At 39.3% G+C, this 14,465-nt stretch overlaps 2 non-coding genes across 2 annotated transcripts; both read left to right on the forward strand.

Annotated features, from left to right (window-relative positions):
- The first annotated feature begins 2,140 nt into the window (after positions 1-2,140).
- On the forward strand, positions 2,141-2,212 carry Trnad-guc (transfer RNA aspartic acid (anticodon GUC)). The gene has a single exon. It is a non-coding gene; the product is annotated as a tRNA-Asp (tRNA).
- Positions 2,213-5,416: 3,204 nt separating this feature from the next.
- On the forward strand, positions 5,417-5,488 carry Trnap-ugg (transfer RNA proline (anticodon UGG)). The gene has a single exon. It is a non-coding gene; the product is annotated as a tRNA-Pro (tRNA).
- Positions 5,489-14,465: the final 8,977 nt, after the last annotated feature.

Consider the following 14,465-nt stretch of genomic DNA (forward strand, 5'->3'; position numbering starts at 1 on the left):
GTCATCCTCAACAGATTAGCTATCTGCACAGAAGGCGATAACGGATTATCGAGCAGGCAGTTTGGGTTGCGGAAGAGCAGATCAACAGTTATCCGCTAACGCTATCCGGGAAGTCGTAGAAGCAGCTGAAGCAGCCAAGAAGCAAAATATGGATGTAATCGCTACTACGCTGTGGTTGTTGTTGGTGAAAATGCGTTCAACAGTGCGTGTTGGGAAACAATAGCTAACTCTCTACACAGGATGAGGGTTCCGGGATACCTTTGCAGAATTCTAAAGAGCTATTTCGCGAATCGGACACTAGTTTACGAAACACATGAGGAATAACAGCTGGTGTTCCACAAGGTTCCATCCGACCAAGGGACCGACGTTGTGGAATGCGATGTACAATGGGTTATTGCAGCTTGGACTACCAAGAGACATGAAGATAGTTGGGTTTGTGCCACGTCGCCTGCGATAAGGCAGCAAAAGCCACCACAGCATTGACCAGAGTAATGGCGAAAAGCTCTGCGATTAGTAGCAGTAAGAGAAGACTCCTAGACAGCGTACTCAGATACGGTGCCCCCGTTTGGGCGGCAGGAGCAATCACGAAGAGGAACCTGACACGGCTCAACAGCACATACAGGTTAATGGCTATGCGGGTGGCAAGTGCGTACCGGACCATATCGATGGATGCGGTCTACGTCATAGTAGGCATGACTCCCATCAAAATTTTATTGGGTCATGGATGCTTCAGGAAGTTTCATAGATGCTGACACGCAGAGTCTTCACTTTGTCCGGCCTGTCCGAACTGTGAAGAAACACCGGAACACGTGATATTCGACTGCCCACGATTCGGGGCAGAACGAAGTTGGATCTCAACGGTCAGCACTCGTAGCATAAACCCCGACAACATCGTTCTGGAAATGTGTGTAGATGAGAATACGTGGAGCGTGGTGAACAGAGCAGTAACGCAGATCATGCTGTCGGGCACTGGACAGTGAGTGAAGGTGATGAGTAGTAGTAGTGGGAAAACTTCGGAGTCGTCGGGGCGCCAGTGAACCGGAAGCCATCCTTCAACCGGAATCTCTGGACCGACCTCCGTTGTTTGGCCGAAAGAGTCATTTGGCCGAAAGGGTCGTTTGGCCGAAAGGGTCGTTTGGCCGAAAGGGTCATTTGGCCGAAAGGGTCATTTGGCCGAAAGGGTCATTTGGCTGAAAGGGTCATTTGGCCGAAAGGGTCGTTTGGCCGAAAGGGTCATTTGGCCGAAATGGTCATTTGGCCGAAAAGGTCATTTGGCTGAAAGGGTCGTTTGGCCGGAAGGAACATTTAGCCGAATAGTCCCGGAGGGACCAGGACGTTGGAAGACAGGGTAACTCAAGTAACCTTCTGTGGCTTGGGTGGGCTAGATGGGTCCGGCGATCCGTCAACCTCACTCCTTGAATTATTAATTAAATAATTAATAAAATTGTATACAATCATAGGGACATTTTAATTTCGAGATTTTTCATCAAAAAAGTTCAGAGAAAAGTCGCGGAAAAATAAAACACAATTAGGTGGGGGAAGACAGGTGACAGAAAAAATAATTTTTGCGATATCTCAGTTAAAAGTGATTTTAGGACCAACCTTTCCATACAACTTTTGATTGCAAAAGATGTCTACTTACTATTACCTCCTTTCTTATGTAACGCCAATTGCCAGTCACGCTTAACACTGCTGCTCTCACGACGAATCGATTGGTGTGAAAATCTTGCAAATCAGTAAACCTGTTCGTGTGGTAAAAGGTTATACATACTCTATAATAAGATATCCGAAGTTTGAATCGTTGTGTTCGAAATTGTCAATTGTCAATTGAATTCAATGTCAACTGTTGTCCAAGGTTTGAATCAAACATAAGCCGGGCATTTTCATAAATTGCAAACATTACACGCAATAATTCGCACGTATTTTACTCGTAATTTAAAAATGAATGCTATATTTTATGATTGAAATGATGATTTGAGCAGTGTGACTTAAAATGTGTGTTAAAAGACTGATTATGTATGAGAAAGTGCTCAAAGGTCCGAAATTTGAATTTGCACGGTAAATAGATAGATTAGCTCTATTCATGCTTATAAAGAGAATTGTTACAAAAAATCCTTCCGGCTCCAAGTTATAATACAAATCCTCGATAGTATAGTGGTCAGTATCCCCGCCTGTCACGCGGGAGACCGGGGTTCAATTCCCCGTCGGGGAGGGTTTCGTTTTTATTGTTTTGAATTTAGGAGTTATGTATTGTTCTTCCTGATTTATGTTCTACTCATTTTGACCTTTCCAACAATACTTTCGACTATTGATAAACGTGTATTAGTAACATTGTCGCAAATAATTTATTACTTTTGCCGTCAGGTCTCACTTCTAATAAAGATAATTTTAAAGAACATGCTGCAATTCCCACACGTCATTAGAGCCCGACCTTACCATATGGAACGCAAGAAGACATACAAAACTCACCCTCCCGCACGAAGATTAATAGACGCACTGAATAGAGGATGGCCTAGGCCTATTTCCCCCGCGCCACCGAGTCCTGTGAAACTATTCCGAGCACGACCAACGCCGAGGTGCCAACAAACAAATGAATCAGAAAAACTTGCCGGGAAACTCACAATCCCGTAGGAAAGAAACGCTTGACAGTGGAACAAATGTTTCATTCATTCCATTCGCGATCCGCGGAACAAAAATTCAAGAAGGATATGGAGGGGTGCGAGTGGCTCAAAAAAACAAAACACGTGGGAGTAAATATTGGATTTAAATCTCATCCACCTTGGTTGTTAATGTCGATGGCGGAGAAGTGGTGTGCATTCGCCGTGTTTTTTTATCGTCACACTCAATCAACCAACAGACATAATCTGCTCTGTATGAGAAAAAGTGGCACGCTTACATTTTGGCTAGTTATTTGACTTTGTTCAATATTATACCTCAAATTATTGTCCAGAGTTTGAACCTAGTAAAGAAAATTCTATACGGAGCTTCCTCGAAAAAAATATTGATTTTGAAATTTTCATAGGAAACCACCATCATTTGAAAGAATAAATTCAATATTTTTACAGGAAAATTTGGAAAATCCACTCATCTTATGACAAGTGAAATCATTGAGTTTACACCACAGGTGGTATTTAAAAGGTGTGGACATTAGGGCAGACCGAGAAAATTGATAAAATCAACCCACGTTACCATTGGACTTTCGATTCTAAAGTTTGGATAATGACGCTTCTTGAATCGTTGGCACTATACAAAATATTGAGAAAATTATCTAAGATCTTTTAGTGGAATGTCTTCACCAATCATAAGAAGACGAGTTAAATACTATTCCATTTAAAAATAAAAGAATAAATATAAAAGATGTAAAGATTACAATTTACTGATACGTAATAGACCTTAACTGTAAGGCAGTCTTCAGTGCCTCGTACTTGACTCGACTTCGACTTCAAAATCTAGTCAAGTACGAGACACTGAAGACAGCCTTACAGTTAAGGTCGACACACGTATCTGTCAAGGTTACAAAACGTGGAGGAACTAAATGGAATAGTACTAAGCTCGTCTTATGACAGGTGAGGGGACTACAATATAGTTCAACCCTTTGGAAATTCTTGGCATCAACATTTTTCTGCCCTAACTCTATTGGTCGGTAAGAATGCTGATATTAGAAAAATTAGACAAAAGCATTTCAGAGTCATTTACACAGGATTTTGTTTTTACACGATTTTTTTTCGCTCGTATTTTTGATCGTGTGACTTCAATTTGCCACCAAACTCTTCGCAACATGTTTCGAAAAATCCAGAATAAATCAAAGAAAAATCACATGATAATTAATATACGTTAAACATTTAGGATGAGTGGAAAATTGAGAAAATGTAAATCGTGTAAAAACAAAATCCAGTGTATACCTAATCAAATTGAAGTACACTTTTCATCAGCGTGAAACCCGATTTCAAAATCGCAACACATCAACTTCTCGCACATAAGCGATAAAATTGAGTCACAGTTCTTTTTGCAACTCGTCGCATAAATAGCTATGAATATGCCCGTGTGTATGTCCACCTCAACCATGCCACATTTCGCATTTTTCAACTGTGGGTACGGGAAAACATTTCGAACAAATAATTATCATCAGTGCAAATCTACCACGCCGCGATGTGGCGCTTCCCAATTCTCGCCGAAACATCCAATTTTACAAAATAGAGGAAGTGTCGGTCGCGTTCACGCTGCGCCCATTTCCATCCAGTCCGCGTACCATTAAAACCCACTTAGCTATTCATTACTTGCTGAAAAATTACGCTTAATGATAACTATTACGAGAATTATTATCGAAGAAATATGTTAATGCCTGCCTTCCTAATTATGCTAGATCTGCAGTCTGCTGCCTCGTTGTTGGTGCTGTTGTTCGCGTTGTTTTCGCTTTTTTTTTTGCAGATTCAACCAATCTTCCTCAGTATCAGATAGGTACTTCCAATGTCCCGTGTTGTGGTGAATAATAACAATCCTGATATGTTATAGGTACATGTCAAGAACCTAATGCAGTAAGCAACATCTGCATTTCCAATAAGCACCATTTCGCGTGTTTCAGAATTCCTAGAAATGATTCATAGAGCAGAATATTAGATGCAATGTCCTATTATTCGGGTCACGGCACAACACTCCTTCATCGACAGAAGCTGTAGGTAGCAGCGGAACGGCTGCTAAATTGCTTTCGATTTTGTTTTTAATTTTCATCCCCACGACCACAAAAACTGCCCGACCGACGATTCTGGCGAATCAATTGGCACTCGATTCCTCTTCGACCTACAGTTCGAAATTTAATATTCATAAATTATCGATGAAAGTTTTTTTTTATCATTTCATCGTTGCGGATATCGGAGCCAATCGATTCCGGAAGGGGGATCGGGAAAATTTAATTTAAAAAAGTTTTTTCGGGACAGCAGGCCTGGACGCTTGTGCGGGTTGTGTTGGGAGTTGCTGAAAGCTGGTTGGCGGGGGTGTCACATGTGGTCAGTCGAAATTAGAATCATAAAGTGTCTCATCAGCAGCGGTCATTGGGGTAGGTCGGAAATTGGCGACATTGGATGGAGTCCAGTGCACTGCGAGCAGACTTGATTTCGAGCATTGCAGGCGACGAGCGAATTAGGAACATCTGTTGATGGTAGCAGATGCGGTTATGAAATTCATTTGTCTGTCATTATTGCGATGATTGTAGCTTGATAAGTTTTCACGATACACTCTGTTTCAGTATTCGATAAAGCTTAATTTAAGGAACATTATGTTTTTAATTTTTAGATTTTATTATGGGTCGTTCGAAAAAGTTAGTGAACGGATTTGCTTTAAACGATGAAACATGTTTGAATTCAATTAAACTGTACCACAGCCATCGTGACGGAAACTATCCATTACTCAAACCGTCAGAGGCTCAATGGTCTAGGGGTATGATTCTCGCTTTGGGTGCGAGAGGTCCCGGGTTCAAATCCCGGTTGAGCCCGAATCTATTTTTTTAGAAGGGCTGCTTTAAAGCCAGGAATCAGGATTATCAACCCCTTCTACGTATTTATTAACAACACCTATCCTATAAAATCCTATTGTTTCTGATTAATTACATTAGAGCATCTTAGCGGAATTCAGAATCAATTACGCGCCCATTTGAAAAAAAAACAGTTCCTAGATTTATAAGTACACTAGATATATGTACCCGGCTTTATTCGGGACTGAAAAGTAAATTATGCAATTAAAATGTCCAATGCTGTAGCAAGAAACCCACAGAGGTAGATCTACCGTGCATTGAATTGTATCCATGATCTTTTGGGCAAAACTACTTTTTCGACCAAATTATCAGTTCGGCCGTATGATTACTTCACCCATATGTCAGCCAAATGACATTTTCCGCCTAACCGTTTCCTACCTTATTTTCGTTTCGCCCAATAGGAAGTCGGCTAGATAGGTCTTAACATGTTATTCGACCAAGTGGCATTTGAAAACCCAGATTAATCCACCTAGCGGTGATGGCGCCTTTCTCGCGCAAAAAGGTAATAAATGTAAAAAGACTATTATTCTTCCATAGTCTTTTAACCTTGTAGCATTTCCCCTAAGACGCTCTAAAATAATTAATCATAATAAATGTAGCCTTTACGCTTACACCTCGATGATGTACAAGAAAGGCATAACAGTTACACCGTCTAATGTTATGATAGAAAATTTACTCTAGTAGATGACAGATGGCGCTGCCAAAAGTTTCTCGAATTTCCTATGTTCGAATTTTGACTTTCGGACAATTTCATAGTACTATGAAACTGAACGAAGAGCATACTTACGCCTAAATGCGTGCAACACGAGCATCTTTATAGTACGATGAAACTCTTAATGGGAAGCCACGGATAAAATATTCATAGATGCAAGGCATTTTTCATAACACATTATTGTTCTATGTGACTATGTATCTCACTATTTTAATATTATCTATTTTTTTGCAATTTGCAATTGTTATGAAATTTAATAGTGATCAACAGCGTTTTAGTCTCTGTCGGATGCAACTTGTTGCAAGAAAATCGGTTAAGAGTTTCTATGTGAAAATTTGGCTAATGTTTTTTATGGCATTTTGTGCACACACACACGCACACACATACACACACACATACGCACACACGGACAGACAGACATTTGTTCAGCTCATCGAGCTGAGTCGAATGGTATATAACACTATGGGTCTCCGGGACTTCTATCAAAAGTTCGATTTTGGAGTGAAATGATAGCCTTTCGGTACAACTTAGTTGTACGAGAAAGGCAAAAAGGCCTTCCGCCGAATGAATTTCAGTCGAACGGCGAGAGGGACTGAAAGGCCACAAATGTAATTTGGCTAAAACATTTTGGCTGCTTTTTCGTACCGCCATACTGTTTTCGGCCAAATGTAGTTCGGTAAGAAGGCATTCGGCTTAACGTGTTATTCGGCCAATTTTGGCCAAATGGCGTTCCGCCGAAAGATTTTCGGCCAAACGATCCTTCCCCTTTAAAAAAAATTAGTGGAATTTCCGAATGAATGACCAGAATGGCTTCCGAGGATTGACTGAATACAACTTCCTCTAGAAATAAAAAAAAAAACAATCCTTGCAAATTGCGAAACAAAAATCCTGCTGAAAATCCATTGGAATCATTTCACGTAGAAAATTGATTATTTTGGTAAAATAGTTGAATTTCCCGAAAACTCTTCGTGAAAATTACGAGCCGTAGAAATTTTAAAATTAAAAGAAAATCTGTTCAATTCTCCGATGAAATCCAAAGAATTTCGTGTTGAAAACCACATTCTAGACAATTTTTCGCGTAGACTCGTTTCCTATGAAATTCTCGTAGATTTTTTTTAATTTCAAAGAATTCCGGATAATCAAGTTCGCCCTGTATGGTGTGCTCAACGTGCACCGTAACCAAAGTTGACAAATACTCCTAAGCTTGTAGGCTCCCTACAGGCTTAGGAGAAGGATGGTCAATATGCGCCATCCATGCAAATCTTCGAATCGAAAGAATGTAATTCCAATGTGTTAACCATTAATTCAACTTACCATCTATAATACGGAGTAAAAATTTGGACTAAAAACCCTCCGAGAAAACGATTTTATTTTAAAGCGCTACAGTTTCGTGCAAATTCAAACCATCTGTGATTCAAATCAAGTGCGAGTCAAACCCAACCCGACTCATGGTCCAGAGGATCGTTCATGATTCAACTCGCGATTTGCATCATTGCATCATTTATACGTGTTCTTCTTATTTATAGTCATCGAATTAACTTTCTTTGCTCAAAACGATGCATAATAAATGCAAACATAAACATAAAATACGCTTCGATTGGGTTTTGACGCTTTTTGAAGTGAAATAATTTTTCGGTTAATGAGCGGAACGATGCGATACTGCGTGAAAAACTCAAGCATGATTCTCCATGCAGAACCGCAAGTGTAAGCTCGTGCATGAGGCTTCGATGATTTAGATTTGATCATGGTTCTACCTAAGCATATGCGGTATATCGAAAAATTTCGTTTCAGATGGTTCGAAACGGAATTTCCCGGAATTTGAGCATTGCGAAATCTAGAATACACTACAGTTGGCCTTTACAGAGCGGTTTTTTAAAGATTTTTACTGATTGGTGGCTGGACTTGGAACGATACTTAATTTAGATCATAAGTCACTAGCTCTAGCGCTTAGTGACTCCACGCGTAACAAAACCTATATGCTACCATTTATCTCATCGATTCGAGAGTATTTCTATTTGGATTCTGCATATCCTCACGATCTCGTTATGAGTTCGAGCAGTTTGGTAGCAACAAGACAGTTGAACCAATAAACATACGAAAAGTATAGAGAAAAGATAAAAACGTAAACATTGCCGGCCACCTACAATTTACGATAGTTAATTTACAGCTAATTTTGCTATTCTATGGTTGCACAATAATGGTATTTGTAATACTTCTAACTCTCTCTATTTTTAGCTATTGCTGTTACTGATTGGTTGTACTGATGTGTTATGTCCTCGTCAATAGGCAGTGGAAATAGTTTGTTGACGGCTCGCGTGTATGTGCCAGATTTGGTCCTGATGACTGCCACACGAACGACACCACACTGGGGCAGCCCTGGTTCAAACATGGAATAAACCTCTCAGTCATTGAAATGATGAAATTGACCATAGGTATCTTCAGCAAAGTTTCAATATACATCAATGCCGCCATTTTGGTCAATATTTATCTTTTTTAGCGATAATCGCATAAAAGTCCCAAACGCCAAATTGGCCAAACAGCCTTTTTAAAGTGTGATTTCTTTAGAGAAGTTGCTTATCACTTAATTTCGATGAACCTTGCTAAAAATTTCAAATTTCCAGAGTCTACTGTGATGATTTATTTGCTTATTTCGATAAAAAAAAGACCAAAAAAATTAAATTTGATCAGTAATTGTACTTTTTCAACACTTTTACCATTGGATATTATTCAAAATCATAGATATTGGTAAAATACACGATTTGTGGCGTTGCGTTGATCCAGTTAGAAAAAATGATTTTTGGCGATTAATCGTAATGTTCAATTTTTTACCCTCCTAACTAATCAAATTCATTAGGAGGTATATTTTTATAGCATCAGTACTGACATTCAGTAAAATTAATTTAAAAAATCCCTGATTAATCCACCTAGCGGTGATGGTGCCTTTCTCGTGCATTATAAAAATAGTATTTTGGCCATTTTTCTTGAGCCCATAGTCCGATCTGACCAATTTTCAATAGGAAACAATGGTAGAGTATCCTGCGTCGAATACAACTTGTTGCGAGTAAATCGGTTGAGGATAAGTGCCTGAAAAATGAGTGACATTTTTTTACTCAATTTTTTTATGAAAAAAGTGGTATTTTGGCCATAACTTCCGAGCCCATAGTCCGATCTGACCAATTTTCAATAGGAAACAATAGTAGAGTATCCTGCGTCGAATGCAACTTGTTGCGAGTAAATCGGTTAAGGATAAGTACCTGAAAAATGAGTGACATTTTTTTTTGGGTGGGTGCGCACTAGACTGGCCCAGATTAGTATGGGGAGAAAAAAATGTTGGCTAATTCCACGGGGCACCCCCCAGAATTGTGTCTTTGGATGAGAAAATCAATCTCTGAAAATTTCAGCTCAATCGCTTGTTGCATAAGCTGGCGCATTTGATTTGAAGTTTGTATGAAGATTTCAGCCAAAGTGTATAGGAAAATACACCTCCGTCAATCATTAGATCTGGAAATTGGTTCTGATTGCTCGATTGACCTCAGAATTGCAAAAACGGCAGTTGGTATGCTACAGAACAATTCCACAGAACATTGCATGATGATTAAATGAACTTTCATATAGTTTTCGGCTGATTTATTAGGAGCTGATTTGTGTATTTTTGGATTTTTTGATCGAATCGCATCAGCCAAAACCTATATAAAAGTTCATTTAATCATCATACAATGTTCTGTGAAATTGTTCTGTAGCATACCAACTGCCGTTTTTGCAATTCTGAGGTCAATCGAGCAATCAGAACCAATTTCCAGATCGAATGAGTGACGAGGGTGTATTTTCCTATACATTTTGGCTGAAATCCCCATACAAACTTCAAATCAAATGCGCCAGCTTATGCAACAAGCGATTGGGCTGAAATTTTCAGAGATTGATTTTCTCACCCTAAGACACAATTCTGGGGGGTGCCCCGTGGAATTACACAACTTTTTGTTTCCTGGGCCAGTCTAGTGCGCACAGACACACACACATACACACACACACACACACACACATACACACAGACATCACCTCAATTCGTCGAGCTGAGTCGATCGGTATATAACACTATGGGTCTCCGAGACTTCTATAAAAAGTTTGTTTTTGGAGCGATCATATAGCCTTTACCGTATACTTAGTATACGAGAAAGGCAAAAAATCATCGAATATCATGTCTTTGAGAAAGTGTTTGTTTGAAAGGGCATGAATTTTTCTGTCCATTGCCGATTAAAACAGCTGCCCGTCTCTGCCCCATCGCATAATCGGCATATGTGAAAAATACCATAAATTTGCCTTTTTTGCACGTTTAATCGCCAAAAATTATTTTTTTTAACTGGATCAACGCCACAAATCGTGTATTTTACCAATATCTATGATTTTGAATAATATCCAATGGTAAAAGTGTTGAAAAAGTACAATTACTGATCAAATTTCATTTTTTTGTCCATCTTTTGAAAATAAGCAAATAAATCAAAAACGCTGTTTGGGCAATTTGGCGTTTGGGACATTTATGCGATTATCGCTTAAAAAGATGAATATTGACCAAAAGGTCGGCATTGATGTATATTGAAACTTCGCTGAAGATACCTATGGTCAATTTCATCATTTCAATGACTGAGAGGTTTATTCCATGTTTGAACCAGGGCTGCCCCAGTGTGAGACGGTTGGATGGTACTATCGTATAATCAGGATCCAGTAGGCTGTTCAATGGGGCACCAACGAGGAAGTGCCCAGGTGTAAAGACATCAAGTTCTGTTGGATCTTTGGGTAGCGGTGTCAATGGTCAATGGTTCATATTTGCCTCGATTTGGTACAGTACGGTGACCATGTCTTCGTATGATAGCTGGTGTCCTCCAATTGTCTTCAATAGGGAGGTTTTCGCAGTTTTCACCACCGCTTCTCATAACCCGCCGAAGTTTGGCGCTCGTGAATGAATCGCCAAGTAATGCCTTTGCTGCTGCATTTGTTGAAGATTGCTTGCTGGTCGTTTTTGATGTTTGAAGATGCGGTACATTTCTTTGAGCTTGGTCTTCGCGCCCTGGAAGTTTGTGTCGTTGTCGGACTAGAGTTCTTCCGGAATACCACGTCTAGCGATGAATCGTCGAAGGGAGGCAATGAAGGCATCGGTCGATAGATCGTACACCAGTTCTAGGTGAACTGCCTTGGTGGCGAAACAGATGTAGACCGCGATGAATACTTTCTGTGGGAGTGCTTAACGGTGAACTAGTTTCAGGTATACAGGCCCGCAAAAATCTACACCAGTTGTAGAGAATGGGCGACTAGGAACGGTTCGTGTTTGTGGGAGTTGGCCAAGAGGTTGGGCTACAGGGACAGGGTTTTGTCGAAAACATTTGACGCATTTTCGACACACATGGTTGGCAAGAGTTTTACCGCTAATTGGCCAGAATTCACGACGGATAGTCGCCAGAGTCATGCGAGGACCAGCATGAAAACAGAGGGAGTGAAAATGAGCGGCAACGAGGCGAGTGAACGGGTGCTTGTTCGGGAGAACTATTGGGTGTTTGGTCTGGTAGCTTTCGTTGGAATGGTGAAGCCGGCCACCAAGACGGAGGATGCCTTTCTCATCGATGATAGGGTGACCATTTTTGAGTGGGAACTTCTTTGGTAACGGACCTTTTCGATTCAGTTGCTTTATTTCTTCAGCAAATGTCTCCTGCTGCACCAGTTTTACTGGGGTTTCCTTCGCTTCTGTCAGTTCATGTGTGGTGAGGAACGTTTCCTGTTGCTGATTGTTCGAACGACATCGACTGATAAACCGGCGCAGGTATGCAGTAATCCTTATCAAAACCGTCTTTCTTCGCTCGACAACGTCTTCTTGGGGTGAAAACTGATGGGATTGTTTTGGCCAGTCTTCTTCATCGTCTCTCAACCAGGGTGGACCATGCATTCAAAGCGTGTTGCTGATGAATTCGTCGGGTAACATGCCACGTGACACAAGATCGGCTGGGTTATCAGTCCCTTTCACGTGTGCCCACTTATGTCCGTGTGTTAGGAGCTGAATTTCAGATGTACGGTTACCAACAAAGGTTTGCCAAGTATTCGGTGCAGATTGAATCCAGTGCAAAGTGACCGTAGAATCTAAGCATATGCGGTATTTCGAAAAATTTCGTTTCAGGTGATTCGAAACGAAATTCCGCGGAATTTCGCGGAATTTGAGCATGGCGAAATCTGAATTATTGATTTCGTTTCGTTTCGTAAAATTACAAAAATTTCGCTAGAAAAAACTAGCTTATAACGAAATTTAACGGAATTCCGCGGAATTTCGAAACAAATTTAGACTTAAAGCATACTGTCTCGCAAGGTCGTGTGTTATCAAAAATTTTGGCTGCGCCGCTGAACAAAATCATAAAGCTGTTTTCAAAACCTAATGTTATACAAACTTTTCTATTAACGACTGCTAATTAATCCCATTCTGAATCGACAAATACGTATTTAGTTTTCTTCTTTAAAACGTCTTCGGTGTTTCATTAGAAATGTTCACCAGAAAACGAAAAATATCTTTAACTATTCTATCCCATTTTTTGTCTGACCCGACCTAATATTTGAGATGTTAGGCTCAGACTGTAAATATAATCAGATATTAATCAGATCAGTACAACTTTGTCAAAGAGGTCGTGGCGCGGATTCCTGAGGCCCTTGTAAAGTTTTTTTTTTTATTAAAGGCCAACTTCTTCACCCGTCCCGTTTTTTAGACCTTTTTATGCTGTCCCATCGTAATCTACAAAAACCTCAATTTGTCTCTTTGATTTTTCCAAAGAGCTTTAAAACATTATTCAAACAAATTCAATATTTTAGACAGGAATCTAAAGACAAATAGGGTAATTCGCCAAATGTTGAAAGGCTAATTTATTCGCCTATTGTTGAACGCACGTGCATTTCTTATGGCAGTTCAACAATAGGCAAAAAAATTAGCTGGTCAACATTTGGCGGTTTCCCCTTGGTGAGTTAATGACAACAGGTGGCAAAAAGAGATTTTTTCAAATAGTTTTTCTTCAATGTTTTTTTTTCTGCTAATTCCGAAAGCATTAAAATTTGGCAAATTTCATCAGCGGATTGAACGGAACCGGTAACTTGATAGGGAAGTATATCCTGAGAATCAGGTCACGCCTCAATGTTAATAAAATTAACCGCTGGGACAGACATTCTAATTTCCAGATTAGGTTCATTTTCATTTTTTTTACTTGCGAGGTAGGCAATTCTTCTTTTCAAATATGTTTTACAATATATTTTTCAGTGGTTTGGTTCTTATCGAAACATGAATCAAGGTTTTGAAACCTTTCTGAATTATTTTGAATATATCGAAATCATCCACTTTGAAAAAAAAAAACGACGATTATTATCGTATAATCAAAAATAATTATTAAAATAATTATGAATTTTTGATATATTTTGGCTTTTTCAGTATGTTAAACAGTGTCCCATTTAATGTTATTTTTTTTTTTAATGACAATCAAATTATGTGTTCAAATACCAGAAGCTCTAATTCTCGCATATATTTTTATAATTGTTAAGTTTATGAAGAACGGCAGACAGCTTTTCCCTTGAAAAAGACCGAATAAACGGGTCGAAACGTCGGGCAATGCGAATATAAACCCGTTTGAATATATCAGACTGAAAAAGCCAAAATATATCAATAAATACCCCAGTCGAACTGTAATCAATTATAAATTATAAATCAGCTGAACAAAATCGAATCGAAGGTAGTTTCAACGAGGGAAAATTTGTTCGGATTTCAGTCCTCACGTACTTTACAGATCAGGCTAGTTTGCAAATAAGGAGCTTGTCTGCAAATTTCGCCAGGATTTGTTTTACTTTCCACGACGAAATTGCGCCTTTTTTGAAGCACATGAGAACAAAATAAAGGGACAAGATTTCCGAGGTGTAAGGCTACATGTAGTATCATTTGAATCAATTTCGATCAAAAAGGACTGTTAATTGATTTGATTTGGCATTTATTCGTATGCGCCAACATATTGATGGAAATAATTAAAATTACATTTTATTCATGTTCTTTTTATTCTTATCCGCAGATTTTTCCTGACTTATATTCATGAAAAAGGGTTTTAGCACGAGAAATTAATAATCCCACTTTGTTCGCATTTGTCTTTTATTTTTTTTTCCTATCTCTCTAATACCCAGACAGGGTACTCTGACTATTTTTTGTTATTTTCAATTGACGAT

The sequence above is a fragment of the Armigeres subalbatus genome, chromosome 3 (assembly GCF_024139115.2).
Source record: "Armigeres subalbatus isolate Guangzhou_Male chromosome 3, GZ_Asu_2, whole genome shotgun sequence".
NCBI classification, from domain to species: Eukaryota; Metazoa; Arthropoda; class Insecta; order Diptera; family Culicidae; genus Armigeres; species Armigeres subalbatus.